The sequence below is a fragment of the Miniopterus schreibersii genome, assembly GCF_964146895.1.
Source record: "Miniopterus schreibersii genome assembly, chromosome: 15".
NCBI lineage: Eukaryota > Metazoa > Chordata > Mammalia > Chiroptera > Miniopteridae > Miniopterus > Miniopterus schreibersii.
In genome coordinates, this window is record NC_138115.1 from 44,209,676 (window position 1) to 44,226,641 (window position 16,966).

A 16,966-nucleotide genomic window follows, 5' to 3' on the forward strand; every position below is an offset into this window, starting at 1 on the left:
GGTTTTGATGTTTCATTGAGGATGTAACTTTCAGAGGAACCTATAAGTAGACATACATTAGGTTTGAATTCGAGGATTTTGTAGCCTAATCGTGGCCTCTGAGAGTAGGAGGTAAATGGTAGGATCAGATTTCATGTAGAGGTGAGAATTCAAAATTTTGGGAAGAAATCATGGATTTTTTTTTAATTGACCAGATTGAATATGTGATCCCATAAGAACCAGTACCTCAGAAAGGTGGAATGGCATACAAGTGCATATTGAGTGCACAAGTTTGAACACCTTTATAAATATTGCAAGATGTGAATCAGTAATGAGGTGTCAGGTGATTTCAAGGAGCTAGTAAGGGTCTTAAGGCAAGCAGTAATTTTTAGCCTGGGTTTTATTACCAGCACAATGTCATTTCTGCCTTCCAAAGGGATGTCCTTAGATGTCCCAGGTAGGGTTCTGGAAAGCAGATTCTAAAATAGGGTTGAGTGTGTGGGATGTTTACTAAGGAGCATTTTTAGCATCAATACCATGATGGGAGGGAGGGGAGCAGGAGTGGGCAGAGGGAGAAGGCCAGATACAGTTCAGGCCAAAGGACGAGAAGAGCCTTGACCAACTCTGCAGGGGGCTCTGCAGCTAGAATGGCCTTCAGAGAGTCTTGCTAAGGTCCAAATGGCCAGGCCTCATGCTCCCACCTCCACCATTTAGACCTTCGGAAAGAGTGCCGCCCTGGGGACTCAGCCCTCTGCAGCTGAAAGAATTCCTCAAGAGACAATAGTCCTTCCTTGAAGAGGGATCTATGCCTACCAGAGAGGTAAAAACTTACTCCAAGATGTGCCCACGCCTATGTTGAATAAAAATTGCCGTGCGTCACTCTCGGGGAGAAAAGCCTTAAGTAGACACAGGTCAGTTTCTTTCAAAGACGCTGTGGCCTATAAGAGGTTTTCAAGCCTCCCCCATTTTCCCTGGAAACAGCAGCCCATCACCTACAAATCCCTGTGTCTCCCCTCTGGACTGCGGCCCAGTTTGGCTGCGTAGTCTTAGTAGCTGAAGGTTATTTAATCCCAGAGAAAAGGTTATACAGTCATCTTATTATTGTGGAAATCTTCATAACACGCACAAATAGAGATGATTACGGAGCAACCCCAGGGAAGCATCACGGAGTGTCTACACTGTGCCGATCTCTTTCCAGGGGACTGTTTACTGGCATAAGACACAGCGTCCCGTGTTGACTGAGGCAGATCCGGAGGGGTGTGTCCTCAGAGCAGGGTGAGACTTCACAAGGTCTGAAGTCGGGACTGGCTCTTAATGGTGCTGACGTGAAGGCAGGAGAAGCTGGCAGAGCCGTGCTCCTGGCAATGGGCGTGCCTACCCCACGCACCCGCGGAACGTTGGATTTGAACCCGGACCGTGTGCTGATGCCCAAGGCTCTCTCCTTGATCCATGGCAGCCAAGAAGGCCACGCCGTGAGCCACAGGCCAAGAGAGGTCAGGACACATACTTCGTTTTTGTAATGATATCATATCGAGGGGCCTCTTGGAAACTGGTGAACGTGGAATTGACGTGCCCTCTGTGCTCTCGGCAGTTTTTCAGCCCGGTGTAAAACCCAAATGAACATTTCTGTTTAGGCCTGGAGTATCTGAGGGACCTTCTGCAAAGACCATCTGAAGCGGTGGTGGGGATCTTAGTAGAACCCTCCCCGTCACTTGAACACATAAACCGTTTCTGAGCCCTTTGCAAGTCTGAGTGCCCACATGGGTCTGCCAAAGCGGCCAGGATGACATCCCAGCTCTGTCAGGCTCCGCCGGGCTCTGTCCTGAGCAAATCAGTCACGGCACGCCTGGGGGTGAATCAGCATCCACGCCACCCCCCGCTCCGCTGGAGCAGGAATTTGTTGGTTGTTTGGCCTCAGAGCAGGTGGCGGTGGGGGTTGTGGCGGTTGCGCTTCCTCTTTGAGGTGGGGGCTCAGCTGTTTCCTTGGTCACACGCCCCTGGTAAGTGCCTGGAGGAGGCAGGAGGCCAAGAATACAGCTGAGACTTGAGCTGCAGCCAACTCCCAGCAGCTGCTACTCTGTTCTCAGAGCTGGAACCAAGTCCAGGCTGCAGTGTGGCCTGATCTGGCGTTTGGGGAGGGGCCTGCGAGGAGTGTCACCTGCACATTCGGAGTGACTTAGCCCACCTGCTCTTTATGTGTGTGTTTGCGTGTATGTGGCCTAATTTAAGTGACACTTCTTGACATTCAAATTATGTGAAAATTTTCAGGTCAGTGAAAATAGTATTAGACTTTTACTCTTTAGGGATCAATAGATTTGAAGATCTTAACTGAATTAGTTTAAAAGATAAAGGTGAGGATACCATCCTAAATCACAATGCACGTGTCTTTCTACATATGTAGAAAGTAGCTGGGAAAGGATATTGGATTAGGAGCAAGAAGGACTGAGTCCTTGTTGCCCTGTGGCCTTTACAAACATAGATGTGTGGTTGATTTTGGACATTACCATTGCCCTTGACCTAAGTTTTTTGGTTGTTTTTTTTTTTAATATGCCAACTGTAGATCCTACATTTGTCAGGTCAGATTATGAGAGCTTGTTTTTTGGAGAAATAAAGAAGTTAAAGCAAGTGGAAAGTTCTGGGCAAAATGCTATATTTGGACACTGTAAAAAAATCTACACAATCAAAATGTGTACTTAGATACACATCTATGCATCTGTTTCTACATAGCACTAGTTAATAGGTCCTTTAAAATGGCTTACCGAACAGTTGTTTTATGTAATGTAAACATATCCATTGGGAGGTAAGAGATCATTTTAAACATTCAGGATTCTATTAGTCCCTGTATTTGAGAAACAAACAAAAAATTCTCTGGGTGAACATTACATGAGTTCATGAAACTATCCTCTAATGTAAAAGCGCTGCTGTTGGTGATGAGCCATTTGATGAACTCCACTCAGTTCTTAGACTATACGACTTTCCCCTCAAGCCTGGGTCTTCCTAGAGAGAGGCACTGTATTTTGATTCTTTGTACCCCTGTTCCTACCAAGGAACTTAGTGAAAAGAACAAGTGAAAAGGCATCCATTGAATCCTGTTATTGATTGTGCTGTGTTTTTAAAAACACCCAGGTCATCACATCTGGTGGAGCAGCTCAGCTGGCCCTTGCCATCCTCTCAGACCCCTACCTCCAACCTTGCCCCCCAAAGCACAGTGGCTGCAGGCAGGAGCTGTTTAAAAGCCACACACCTATAGGGGGCCTCTCAATAAAAGGGATTAGTAGGTAGTACATTTGAAGAATGCTATAAATGATTACAGATTTCACACAGCCACCCTTCCCTGAATCCCAACCTACTACGCAGAAGGGAATCACATTTCTTGTCATGAGGTTATAGGGTCTCCCCGCAAACTTAATTTTCCCTGAAACTTCAGTTGATTCGTTACAGAGAGAAGCAAGCTTAGAACACAATATTCAAGTCAGTGGCTCCATTAGAAAATACCCTTACATTCTTAAGACATTTTAGCCCAGTCTGATTGTAATTGTTCTTGCCTTTGTTTTTAATATATTTGAGTTGTTTTGTTTTGACATTTATTCCAAGCATGAAACAAGCATATTGTATGATAATTTAAATATTTATGTAACTAGTCTTGCAACTGCTTTGGCATTACAAAATAGTTATTTTTTATTTTTATTAAATCATTTGGCTTGTACGCGGGGTGTTTTACTTTTGCTTCATCTTTGGCATTTATTTAAAATGTGCCTTTCCACAGACTTAATTCCTTTTATTGCACATTTGATTAGATGTACTTATTGTTTACTCTTGGTTTATTAACAGTTCTTGGCCTTGTCTTTACTTTCATGTTTTCTGATTAAGTGGGTAATTACATTGGAATCACAAATGTGTTTCACAGGGCAATTAACACTGCAAATAGCCAATTTGAATTCATTTATTATTTTTTGGTCTCGTCTCTGCGTTTACCTTTCCTGATTATGAAAGTAAAATCGGTTCATTTGGGAAGATTTAGGTACACTGGAGTAGCATGCACCCTCAGATGGCCCCCGTGGCCCCATGCCATGAATCGCCACTGGCATCAAGTTGGCATGCCTTTGTTATTTATGGCCGGGCGTGTGGTGACTCTTGTCCTGGCGCATTTCAAAGTGTTGTGGTTGAAGTTCAAGTCCTGGGACCAGGCTGTCAGAATCTGAACTCTGGCCCCACTCTTTCCTAGAGTGAAATGTTGGCTCTGCTACTTCATGCCCCTGTGACTCAGTTTCCTCCGCTCTAAAAGAGGACATTGAAAGCCTGTGTGGCTCGGCTGGTTGAGCGTTGTCGCATGCCCCAAGAGGTCACAGGTTGAATTCCCGGTCAGGGCACATGCCCGGGTTGCGGGTTCCATCCCCAGTAGGGGGCGTGCAGGAGGCAGCTGATCCGTGATGTTTCTTTCTCATCAATGTTTCTCTCTCTCCCTCTCCCTTCCTCTCTCTTTAAAATCAATTTAAAAATATTAAAGATATATTTAAAATAGGGCATTTAAGGGTTAATCCTTCTAGCCTGTATTTTTTTTTAATCAACATAAAGTCAGGCACAGAGTGACTAGCCTCTAAATGTATTGGGATTGTTTTAAACTGGCCCCGTTTACATTAGCATTTAACTTTATTTTGTGTAACATCTCAGAGTGTATTATAGTAAAAGCAGTTTTATTTGCCAGTGTGATTGGTGGCGGTGATCATGATAATGAAGAAGTAATCGCCGGTTTGGAAGTGAGACCTCGGCGGTCTTGCCTATGAGTAGGCGCCATCATCTCATGACTTGCTAAATTTATATATTAATTCATTAAATGACCGCTTCCTCAAACCATTACTGAACACCATGTGTTTCATAAAATAAAAATGAGGCTAGCCCCTGTTTTTAAAGAACTTACAGGAGGAAGAGATAAGCAGTTTACAGACTCTCCCTGAAGAAGGGACAGTCTGTTTGCAAGGGCCGCCTCAAGCTGGGCTTCATCTGGGGCTCCGCTTCCTTCTAATGCGCTTTGGAGGGGCGCTGGACTGAAAGGGGACAGCCACAATGGGAGGGTCTTTGCAGCTAATTAAGGGAAAATGTAATTTAGTCTGAAGGGGGACGTCACAATGCACGAAAACTTAATTCATAATGAAATTTTGAATGGTACGGATACAGCCACACTCCACAGTCACACACCCTGGGAGCTAGCAACGAAGCAGGCGTTTGGACAGCATCTCGCTTCTGGAACAGACCCTAGCTTTAAAGAGACAGACCTTGATATTCTGGGATTCTAGCAGTTGGGGACTACTAATGGTGACTGAAGCATCTCTGTATCATTTCTGATTTTGTTTTTACATTTTAGGCAAGGAGTAGGCCTAAATAGTGTTCATTTTTGCAGGAGCATCATCTCTACTAAAAAAAAAAATTTTTAAAGGGGAGGCCTAAAATCCTTTTGGGGGGAAAGCTCTGTATATTACTTCTAATAAATATTGTATTAATTGTGTCTTTGATATATATTCAGAGAGAGAGAGAGAATATGTATCTATAGAGAGGTTATATTAAGATGATTAGAGACTACACTTTATATAACTCTTGGGAATATAATAACATCAATAGCTTATTATTGTCTTTCAGAAAACAAATTTTTGCTCCAGTCTTTATTTCAAGAAAAGGTTGCAATTATCTTTCAAAATGATCTGCCCCCAAAATTCAGTTGTAATGTTTTAAGGAGAAAAGAAAATCAACAAACAGAATAAATTGACTGCTTATTTGCATATATAACTTGAAAAAAATAAAATATGGGAAAATGCTGCATCATCATACCCTTTAAGAGAAAGCTTCCTAAAGTTTCTAACCAGTTTTTGATAAAGTTACCAAGACACAAAATCTGCAATGAAGCCCAGACCCTTCAAGCAGGTGGGTGGTGCCTAGAGAAAGGCAGGTCATAAGGAAGGTTTAGCTTATGACCAGAGCAGCTTTTTAAATAAAAATCTTCCATAATGGGCTGACTGAATTCATGCATGAGTGATATGGCACGCAGAGAGAATTTATATAGACAGTATTTTTTTTTATTTTTTTTTTGAGTCACCTTAAGTTTGGCATGTTGGTGAGCCCAGTGGATCCCCAGCTGAGGGAGGAAATAGCCTTGTTTTCTGCTCCTGTGTTAATCTCCCCACGCTCCTGCTGGAGTCTCCGAAGTTTAGAAAAACTGTGGGCTGACCTGAAATTGGCACCTGTGGGTATGCCAAGGCCCCCCATAGGGATGGTCAGGCCATGGAGCTTTCAGCAGGGAGCCAATGCCCAGGATTGAACACCACCTGCCAGATGATAAGGTTAGTTTTAGACCACAGAGGATTTCAAAGACCTGGGATTGCACAAGTTATGCACATGTTTCTCTCTCTGCAGATAGATAGATAGGTATGTATATCTATATCTATCTTAATTCTTAATATTTAAATTACAATACTAACAATGCTTTGTGAGGCTAAAAGTAGCCATCCATGCTAACATGCTTAGAATTCTTTGGTACTTAGAGATTCAGACTACTTTTCTTACACGTGACTTTTGAGAGACAATAGATCCCATCATGCTCTTTACTTTCCTTATATCTTCTTTTTTTCAGTGACTGTTTTTCCCTCCCTTCCTTCCTTTCTTCCTAAATGATCATTATGGGTATGAATTTTTCTCACTGTATGATTTCCCCCCATGTTTATGCCTTGGACTTTTCTATTAAGGAGACCATATTCAACAAAAGATTCCACTTCTGAGCATGTCTTGCTGTATGTTATGAATGTAACTACTGACTTCTCCTTTCTTATCTATGTTTAAAATTTGAAAGTATCACAAATAAGCCAGCAGCTCAAAAGCTGACTATTGCATATTACATGAGATTGACAGATATTTCATTTCCGTGATCTGTCAAATCATAAATTTGATTCTTTCCCAGATAATTTCAGTCTGGCCATTTCCATATCTGTAGCCTAGGTTACACTCTTGCCAACTTTAATAACTGCATTTACCTATGTTCCCATCCTTTGACGCACTACCAGACTCCCAGCCCCCATCCAGAGGTCAGGTTGTCCTACTTTGTTGCAGGGTTACTACATCCCATTTGATTTTTAAGTGCAACGTCACATATTTGACACATCAAAGTAGGTGTGCGTTAGCTTCATGTCTTTCTTCTTCTGACAATGTCAGTTTGCACTGGCTCCACCTGTACTTTTCTTTTCTTTTTGAAGTCTCTGAAAAGCAAGTGTGCTTCAAGACTGTTTTGTTCTAATCACACCACACATGTGCAAAGCTAGTATCAATTCCAGGCCCTCAATTTAGGATTATAGAATCCACGAATAAAATGACACCATCTCTTCAACTTCACCATCAGGAACCCCAGGAATTCTTACAATGTGGTAACCCCTTTCCTTCAACAGCAATGGCACCATTCAGCCCTGGAATCACAGGCCAACATTTCCCATCACCTAAGTAGAGACTGCCCATGTGTCTCCCGAATTTCATCAACAGTTTCTTTCAATTCCTTCATATAGAATGGTTTGAGAGCCTGTTTTTTACCTTTCTTCAGCACCTGGTATCTAGTAGGTTCTAAGAGCTCACAGATCTTACACCAGCTCATACTATTAAAAGATTATTAAAATAGATTTGATATTCAGAAATATAGAGAATTACAAAGCACAAACACCCATTTTCCTTGACTCGGGTTTCTCAGGATTAAAGGGTCTTGTTGGAAGCTTGGAACAGGGAACACCCAAGCAGGAAAGTCCATCAGAGCGAAGGCATTCACTTGCAAAATGCTTGTAGTCTTTTTTGTCTTTTTTTTTTTTTTAATAGCTAAATCTGGTTTTTATTTTATCCATTCAGAAATTCTATGGGTTTTTTATTGGAAAGTTTAATCCATTTACATTTAAAGTAATTATGAACAGCTAAGGACTTACGATTGCCACCTTGGGTTTTTCCCCCTTTAAATTTATTTATTTATTTATTCTTTATTTATTTATTTATTTTATTTATTTATTTTTATAATTTATTGAATTGCTTGTAGTCTTGAATGAAACTAAGTCTTGCTTGTTCCTTCAAGCAAGAATGTTGTTTGTTTGCCTTAATGAAACTTTACATGAGGTCAGGGGCGTGGGGTGGATATCATTGTGCCTGGCCAGCCTTTTGAGGTAGAGAACAGTCATGTGATTCCAATTCTGACATTGAAGGCAGCAGGCCAGCCAACTTTAAACTGTAGCCTCTCTCTTTCAAATGACCAACCACATGCTCATTTTAGGTTACTTTCCAAGCAGGGCATCTGGGGTCCATTCAGCACTGCCACAGATGGCCCAGAGCTGAAGTAGTGCCCATCACAACCAGGCACACACCAAATTCATATGTCTTAAATTACCTTCTGGTTGAGCCCTGGACACTACAAAACACAGATTCCACTCCCCCAATGTGTTATAAGGCTCCTAAAAATGTTTTCCTCCCAAGAATGTACCCATTTCTCCTTTTAGCAAACCTGTTTGGATTTGTTCCTGCTGTGCAATGAGCACTATCAGTAGTCTGAGATAGACTGGCCCTCTGTCCAGAGAATTTAGAGACTAGTGCCCACCTTGGTCATCAGGAACATTTCCTTAGAACATTAATATTTAAAGCAGGATCCCAACACAAGCCTGAAGAAACTCACCTACATGTGTATCAGCTCAAGGGTTCAGCAATCTCCTTTTGTCTTCAGTGAAAATGTCTTTCCCATTGTTCATTTTCTCTTGGTTACATCTACTAGTTCCCTTAAGGTGACTTTCAAAGTGAGCCTTTGAGAACACAAGACTTTAAGAAAACCCAAGTTGAAGGTGAGCAGGGGTGTGTATTGTTTGTACACATGCTTTAGTCCTCTGATTGCTTTGTCCTCAAATCCCTTTGTTGAATTGTCTAGATTGGTTGCTCCTTCAGGGCAGGCACCATCTCTTTCTCTAGCATCCTACCCAGAAGGCCACACAATGGTCCACATAGTAGGTGCCCTTCGGTTCCTTGGCTTCCCTGGAAAACCTTTTGTTCTTGGGCTGTTGGGAGGTAGGGGGTGGGAAGCAGACCTCAGGTCATGGGTGGGTACTTTAAACTTCCACGTTGATTCCTTTTGGTTAGGTTTAGTAACAATGGCTAATAATAGTTCTGAGAAGGCAACATTAAGGCATGAAATATTCGTATGCTGTAGCACCAAATCCTAAACTCTGACATAAGAGTAAACAAAGACATCGTAGCAATGGAAACCTCTTATTTCCCTAGTTTATATACGGGGGGAAAAACTAAATTTTATCACCATTTCAAAAATCTGACAGAATAATAATTTATCAATTTATCTCCACTTTTATTCACTTCATCTAGATGTCTCTTCCTTCCCTCTTTTCTGCAAGAAAGATCTGAATAACTCAGACATTTCTCTCCCACTCTCGAACCTATAACAGCAACGCGTTTGCTAAGTTTCATTGTTTTTGAAATGACAGATGCCTTTTTCAGTCCTTGCAGGAAGAAAGGAGAAAAGAGTTCATGTCAGATCTGCTGAATAAAATTAGTATCCCCCCCCCTTTTCTGAAGTGCCTTTTCTCTTCGTGATGATTCTTTTACAATTTTTAATCCTTTCAGCCAGAGTTGAAAATGCACGTTTTGTGATAAGTAATAACAGAAAATAAATAATGGGTTCAAGTTTTGGTGTCCGCGCCAAGAGGAAAATTTAAAATATTGCTTGAACGGAACTGAATTGAATTTAGAATGTCTTAATCAGGGAGATTCATAATTGGGCTCAAGCAAAAGTATCATTTCAGTTGATCACCCCGCCCATGCCTAAAATAGTCACAGAAGGCCACGTGCGGGGATGCTGAGGGCATGTTTACAATAAGCATGTAACTAAACATCTAACTATTTAGGAACGTTTTTGTTCCAACAAAATCCTATGGAATTATTTCCACCAAGATACCTGCAGTGTTATTGAAGTTCCTGGAAAATCTATTTTAGTTACAGCTGGAATGCCGGGGCAGCTCGGCATGTCTGAGATCCTGGCGTTTTGCTTGAAGATGAAGAGGGAATGTACATATCTACACGGTCCGTGTATTCGGGCACCGGCATAGACGCTAATCGTTCCACATGAACAGATGATAACGCCTTTCTGCACCCCCAGGGCCCTTGATCTGGGGCTCACGCAGAACTGAGTTCCCGGCGGCCCCTGGAAAGGGGCCCGTGAGTCCTGGAAGGGGAAGGAGGGAGGGAACGGGCCTCGGCCCCAGACGCCGGGAGTCCTCCTGTTGTTCCAGCTCATGGGCTTTCAGGGTTTGTCACGGGGGAGACCCAGCACAGTGCCTAGTAACCCAGATGCGCCCGTGTGATTTTAAAGATAAAACCAGAGAAGAAACACGCATCAGAAGGTGTGTGTGTGCGGTTTCTGTGCAGTGTTTGCTGGCTCGTGGCGGGGAAGGAAGGGAGTGGCCCAGTGAAAACCAACGTGTGGGGCTCTCTTGCAATATCCCGGGAACCAATTGCTTAGCTCAGGCGAACCTGGTCACATTTCTAATGGGGGACTTCATTGTATTAAAAAGAGCTCTGACACCCCCGCCGCCACCCCCATCAAAATGAAAGGCTTTGGCCCAACTCTGTCACTATATGGTTGTGGATCTTGTCCAACTGGCTGGATTTCATGTCAGCCACACTAGCTGATTTCAAGGTTCTTTGCAAAGCTGTGGCTCTCTGTGTACCTGCACTTTTGTGTGTGTGTGTTTTTTAAGTTTGCACAGGTCTTGAGATTAATGACACTACCCTGTGCATGGACAAATCATGCCTAGACTCTCAATAGAATGAGGGAGGAAATAGGAGGTGGTGATCAGCCTGCATGGGTTATGAAAGTTGGGGCTATTTGAAAATCCTGGGGCTAGTCCCAGTGGTTACACAGTCGAACCAAAACCATCCTCAATGCTTTCTCAGATTATTTGACTTATTTTCTAACATGGCAGCAGGGCCACTGGCCTTGTGTTCTGTGGCATGGATTTTATTGCAGATTTTCCTCACCTGCAATAAAATAATATGCAAAAAAATGGGCCAGTGATGGGACGAAGCTGCTGATCGGCTGCTCTGTCACATCCAGTTCTCTCACCCAGATTATTGGCATCCTGATGTTTGTCGTGCAGCAAGACTGTACCCAGAGTAAGCTTTGGGCGTCGAAATTAGTAGCGTTGTCTTTTTCAGTTAGAAATGTGTCTGCTGCCTTTTGTTGATGAGAACACGGTGGCCGTACACACATTGAGTCTGGTAGAGGTGCAGTGGAAGGGTCTCTGGGCATCGCATGCTAACCTTTTCTTCTTTCAGTGTCCACGTCGGATGATTCAATGTACAATTCAGTGACATTAAGTATATTCACAATGTTGTGTAACTATCACCACATCTATATCCATAACTTCTCTTAAATCATCCCCAACAAGAACTTTGTACCAGTTCAACAATAACTCTTTTCTTCCCTACTCCAGCCTCTGGTAACCTCTTTTGCTTTCTGTCCTTATGAATTTGCCTATTCTAGGTACCTCCTCTGAGTGGACTCATATAACATTTGTTGTTCTGCTTCTGGATTCTTTTACTAAGCATACTGTTTTCAAAGTCCATCCATATTGTAGCATGTATCAGACTCCCATCCCTTTTTTATGGTTGAGTAATATTCCACTGTGCATGTATGCCATATTTTGTTTATCCATTCATCTGTTGATGGACAAATGGGTTGTTTTCACCTTTTGGTCATTATGAATAATGCTGCTATAGACATTAGTACACAAACATCTGTTCCAGAGCTTTCAGTTATTTTGGATATGTATTTAAGGGTGGAATTCTGGGTCATATGGTAGTTTTATGTTTTAAAAAGTAGGTTCTCCCCCACCCCTAGTTTTAACTTTTGTAGCGACACCAAGCAAAGCCAACTTCTCTTTATCTGAATATGCTTTAAGCATTTGAAAACAGCTATTTTTGTCCTTCCTATCTTTTCTTTTGTCTAAGCTAAAAGTGATACAACTTTTTTGGGGAGGGAACCCAAAATTTAAGATCTTATATCAACCTGTTACACTTCACTTTATTACTTTCATCAGTTAGTTAATTCTATAGAGCTATACAAATATTTTTTCTGGGATCTAGTTCATTAGACACCTCTCCCAAGTTTGTCTTCCTCCCTTTGAAATGCACTGAGTAAACACTTAAGAGTTATAAAAGCAGAAGCCACCTTTATTTTCCAGTTCATGAATAATCCAAGAAAAAGGATGGTGAAGATAAAATTATTCAACCTATTTTCTCATGTGGACCCATTAGAAGTATTTAAATTTCATGTTGTTATTTTTTAGAAAAAAGAAGTATTTTTGAGATTGTTAGTTGACCCGAATATCCTGTCATACTGTAGAACATCCTTGCACAAAGTAGAGGTTCAGTAAAGACTTGTTATAAGAATGGAAACACTAGCCTTTCTCCTTCAGATGTTTGTTTTGGGATCAGATCTCTCGATTTTAGACACTAGTGATTATTGTAGGACGTTCTTATGCACAAAGCTTTGGTATCAGTTGTTTCCATTACTGGGATTCTGCTGAAAGTAAATGTAGGTTATGTTTGTATCCAGTTTACTTTAATAGTTAATGAAGAAAAGGTGATATTCTAGGTATGTTTATAAATTGCTTAGCCATTCAAGCTCAGATAAGAATATTCACATAAAATATTTATATGCCCCTAAACCCTAAAATGAAAAATCCTTTTCTTAAATATCCTGCTAGGTCCTTCCTTCAAAGCAGCTGTCTGATAATTTTGGCATTTGCCTGGGTGACTCAATAACCTTACAGAATGCCTAGGCACTGGGGCGAGAGTGTAATTAGAGGGTAGAGCTCCTGGCTGATGCTTCCTGTACATGTATTGGAGAAGAACATTTTCTTTGGGAAATTAAATTTATGGGAAAATTTCTTATTGATTTTTTTTTTTTTTGGTCACCTGGGGAAATTTTCAAACTTGCTGAAGATACTAGCTTGTACACTCTGTTCATAGTACAACTCCTCTCATTTCTGAAAGAATCGTATTCCAGTTTTTTTCCCCTTTAACTTAAGCTTACACATTGATAATATGTTCTGAAACCTTAATAGAATAACTGTTTTGAGAACAGGGTATGTCTTTGGTTTATAAGGTGTTGCAGCTCTTAGATATCATATGTAGCAAATTGACAAATCACTATTAGCACCACAATTTGCAAGTGGTTTACATTTGCAGAACTGTGACCAGCTTAAAAAAAAGACTGAACAGTGCATAAGGGGGAAACATTTCAGTCATTCAAATAAGTAAGTCTTGGTTGTGTTGTTTCATCACAAAGTACCTCTACTGATTTGGGATAAGATTAGTCATCCTGTGTTAATATTTAGTAAAAAGATTGTGAGGAAAATGACTAATAAAAATGACCCTCCTAACATGCTAATAGAATTCAACTTTAATTTCCCATTTCAGCCATCCCCGGAGAACTAGGTTGCTGTTGGAACCTGAATCAAGTTTCATCTTTCTCTCCACATGACAGCCCCATGATTAATACATGCAATACACACGCACGCACACACACGCACATGCACACACACATGCATGCACCCCCACACACACACAGTTAGGACACATCTGTTTTGTTGGTGGGGATAAAAGACAGAATATTTGGCATTTGGCATTGTACTTTTCCCCTCTCTCCCTCTCTTTCCCATCCTCACAATCCCATAATTGCTATTTTCAGCTCTAAAGAAAGCTAAAGAAATAAGAAACAATAAAAATATAAGGTGAAATGGTAATTATTTTACTTAGTTTCCTCACTGTAAAAAGCTGTGAGTATATTTGATCAATTGTTTTTGCAAGAAATTAGCCCCCTTTACTAAGAACTATCCTTTGAATCAGTGATTTTCAACCAGTGAGCCACAGGAATGTTTAAAACACGCAATTCCTGACTAGTTAGTCAGGGGCACTGACCTCTTTTCCCTAAGACTGTCAAATAAAAAACTGACAACACCCAACACAACAGTAGCCATCTGGTATGAATGAATCAAAATTACACCTTTTTGGGGGGGGGGGGGTCAGATCGGCAAAAAATAATGTATTTTTGGTGTGCCGCAGAATTTTAGTAATTAGTTTGTGTGTGCCATGAGATGAAGAGGGTTGAAAATCGCTGCTCTAAATTATGGTTTCAATATCTCCATTGAAAGAACTACAGTAACTTTTATTTTGTGCCTTTGTAGAGTCTCGCCTTTCTTCCTCCACCCCTCTAACTATAACACTTGAAACCTGGCCAGGACATCTATTAGCTAAATGTTGGATTAAAGGTATTTGTTAAAAATCACTTTGCTTCTTAGTAAAAATGGGAGGAACTGGAACAGATTAAGATGAAATGGCACTGGAAGAGTTGGGTGAGTTTGGCGAACAGAGAGCTGGAGTAGAGTCGATTTCCTGGCACTGCCTTCTTAGCAAAGAGAACAATTTTAAGCAGCTACAAAAATATTTGTGATCCATATGCTCGCCGCTCCTGCCCACACGCCCGCACCCTCCGTCTGCGTGGATGTGACTGACTCAGGCCGCGGGCCGCTCCTGCTATTTCGGAGCGCGTCCCGGTGGCTGCGCCCAGCCGGCTGCGGGCTGTCCGCTCCTCGCTCCTCCGTCTCGGGAGCAGTAAATCTTGCACCCACCTACTGGCACCGGAACAACGCCGCCAGGTTTAGATCAGAGAGCGGCGCTGCCGTTCACCTGTCGGATTGCAGGCCGCCGGCCAAATGTGAGGGTCAGAGAAAGGAGGCAGAAGGGTCGCGGTGACCGGCGACACCTCATTTCCCTTGGGAGAGGAAACCATTCAGGAGGCATTTGGTAATTCCAGCCATCGCTGGTGCCTATTCTAAGACATATTAGATAATGCCTGGTTACTTAAATAGATTCTCATTTTAAGCCGTGTCGACTTCTGTTTAATTTGAGTGTGAGTCATAGGAGCTGTGGGAAACTGGTCAAAATTGAAGGATTGGAATTACTGTTGATGCACGACTCATTTTTGTCGTAAACGCGTGTTTGCTTATCTCTCAATAGGCTATATAATTTCTAACAACCAAAGAAACATATTTCAAAGCCGAATTATCCGTTTTAATAAAACATGAATAAAGCTAGAAATGACTGAGTGCATAAGCGAAAGCACTTTCAAAAGTTGTTTTCCCCCCCCCCCCCGCACAGCACATGGCGCTGTAACCCAATATGCCGCTAACGTAGCCGTGGCCGAGGCAAAAGCCGGCGAGGAACCAGCTGTGCTCTTTTAAACCTGGGGGGGCGCGGGGGAGGGAGGCAGAGAGGGTTTCTGAACTTCAGACGACATGACTGAGATGCACTGACTGTCCTCAAAGATGGCTATCGGCTGGGAGAGGGGTGCGTGCCCGGGGCTTAGCAGGCAAGCAGGAGTGGGGCTGCAGCTTGGGTTGGGCGAGTGTCCTTAGGGACCCGTCCCTCGTTTGCTTTCAGGCCTCTTTGCCTCTGCTCCTGTAGGAGTGGTGAGAAAAGGAAAGTGCACGTTAGAGCGGGGATTGTTTTCAGCAGGCTCAAAGTTTGCAAATCTGTCGGATCCCTCTGACAGCAGCATGTCTTTGCTGTCAAACGGAAGGCCCCGCTGGCGGCGGCAATCCTGCTGGGGAGGGAGGGGTCCAGGGAGGCTGTGCTCACGGTGCACTGAGCCTTAGGCTGCAGGGAGAGGAAAGGGCTCTCTCAGCCAGGCCACCGTGAGCTCGTCTCTACCTTCGCCCGGGAGCCAATGGCTCATTAAATTGAAATCTTCACGTCCGCTTCGTTAGGGTAACTCATAAAGCAAGAGCCCCCGAAACGACATTAAGGTGTATCACGCGAATATGTAATTAAGACAAAGGCCTTGGTTTAAAAACGAGGCGAGACTTTTGCTCACCAGGTGATCTGGGTTCTCATTGAGGCAAACACACAAGCTTGTTGGTTTTTTTGTGGTGTTTTTTTTAACTATAAAGTGAGAGATTTCACTAAAAAAGGTTAAAATTGAAGTGAGTAATCTTCAGTGCATAATGCAATTGTTAATTTTAGCTCCTTGCGTGGGTGCCGTTCTGACTTGAACAGCCGGCTGCAGCCTTCATTAGAGAGAAGCCGGCAGCTTGGGACAGGTGGGGCTGGAGCAGGCCGTGAGCGGGCTCTCGCTGCAAGCTGGTCATTAGTGTTAGAAGCCCGGTCTTCTGTCTTTTGTCCTTCACTCTGCCATGGTTGGTGCAGTTCTTCTCATTGATTTTTCATCTTTTTTCAGGCTGACAATGTGTCAAACTGTGTAAGGGAACCGCATGGACATGGGCATTCCGAACTGTTAATGGGGACATGGGACTCCAGTTGCCTCTGATCTCCTGTGTGGATTTTCCCGGTGAAGGACGACAGAAGCCGCTAGTTAAGTCGCCGAGACCCACAACAGGAATTCTGCACAAAAGGTAAAAAGTCTCGCCTGGCTGTCATCTCATCTGTATTTTTTTTATTGTTACATAAGCGTGCCTGTTTGCATAGAGCAGTTCATCAAATGTAAACAGCACAGACAGGATCTGTATGAGGGTCTCAACTGGCTTCTCGATTGTAAAATCAAACTCCATGTGCTCATTCCACTTTCCTTTTTAAATCTGGTCACAATCTGTGTTGGGTTTTTTGGGTTTTTTTATTGAAATGCTCTGGGGGAAAAAAGTTAGGGCCACAGAAGTCCCATCTCCTCCTCCTACCCAGTACATTGAGAGACAAGCTGTTTGCCACTGGGAAACAGAACTTTTTATTTTGTTAATTACATACATACCCAATTTCCCGACAAGAAGAGAAATCTCTCACAATACACTGAAAACAGCTAAAAACCTCCCCATCCTAAAAGCACTGCTCACGAGTCACCCACAGACCCAAACCACCATTCTTTAGGAAAACTTTCCCCTTTCACTCCCACAGTCCTCTGCCA

The 16,966-nt window shown here is 42.6% G+C and overlaps 1 protein-coding gene across 36 annotated transcripts in view; it reads left to right on the forward strand.

The window, feature by feature from the left end:
* ARPP21 (cAMP regulated phosphoprotein 21) overlaps positions 1-16,966 on the forward strand; it is a 131,499-nt gene that overhangs the window by 21,949 nt on the left and 92,584 nt on the right. For 21 of the 36 annotated variants that reach the window (XR_014000374.1, XR_014000375.1, XR_014000376.1 and 18 more), the window contains one exon: positions 16,289-16,463. The gene's annotated coding sequence lies outside the window, so the exon portion shown is untranslated. Of the gene's footprint in view, positions 1-15,315; positions 15,422-15,881; positions 16,035-16,122; positions 16,204-16,288; positions 16,464-16,966 lie in introns of those variants that run through there. The other 15 variants (XM_081159721.1, XM_081159723.1, XM_081159726.1 and 12 more) reach the window with 8 other exon arrangements.